Here is a 237-nt window from a genome sequence, read left to right as displayed (position 1 = left end):
TAGAGTCATTTTTAAAAGGTATTTGGAGGGGTTTGGGGGAGAGCTCAGGTGAGTCCCTGCCTTTATTCTGCCATCTTGGCTCTGCCCCTCTATCAAAATGTCTTAAAAAGATTTTACAGATCCCAAGTTAAGAACTCATAAATTGTGTCATTTCAATAGTCTAGACAGGTGATTAGAGACCAAACTAGTGGAGAAAAGGGGACAGATATGTAGGTAAAGACCCTCTAACTTGGGATC

Source organism: Petaurus breviceps, unplaced genomic scaffold (genome assembly GCF_028583685.1).
Source record: "Petaurus breviceps papuanus isolate PSGF00001 unplaced genomic scaffold, PetGlider_PUasm1.0 83208, whole genome shotgun sequence".
Classification (NCBI taxonomy): domain Eukaryota; kingdom Metazoa; phylum Chordata; class Mammalia; order Diprotodontia; family Petauridae; genus Petaurus; species Petaurus breviceps.
Note: the sequence above shows the minus strand (reverse complement) of the source record.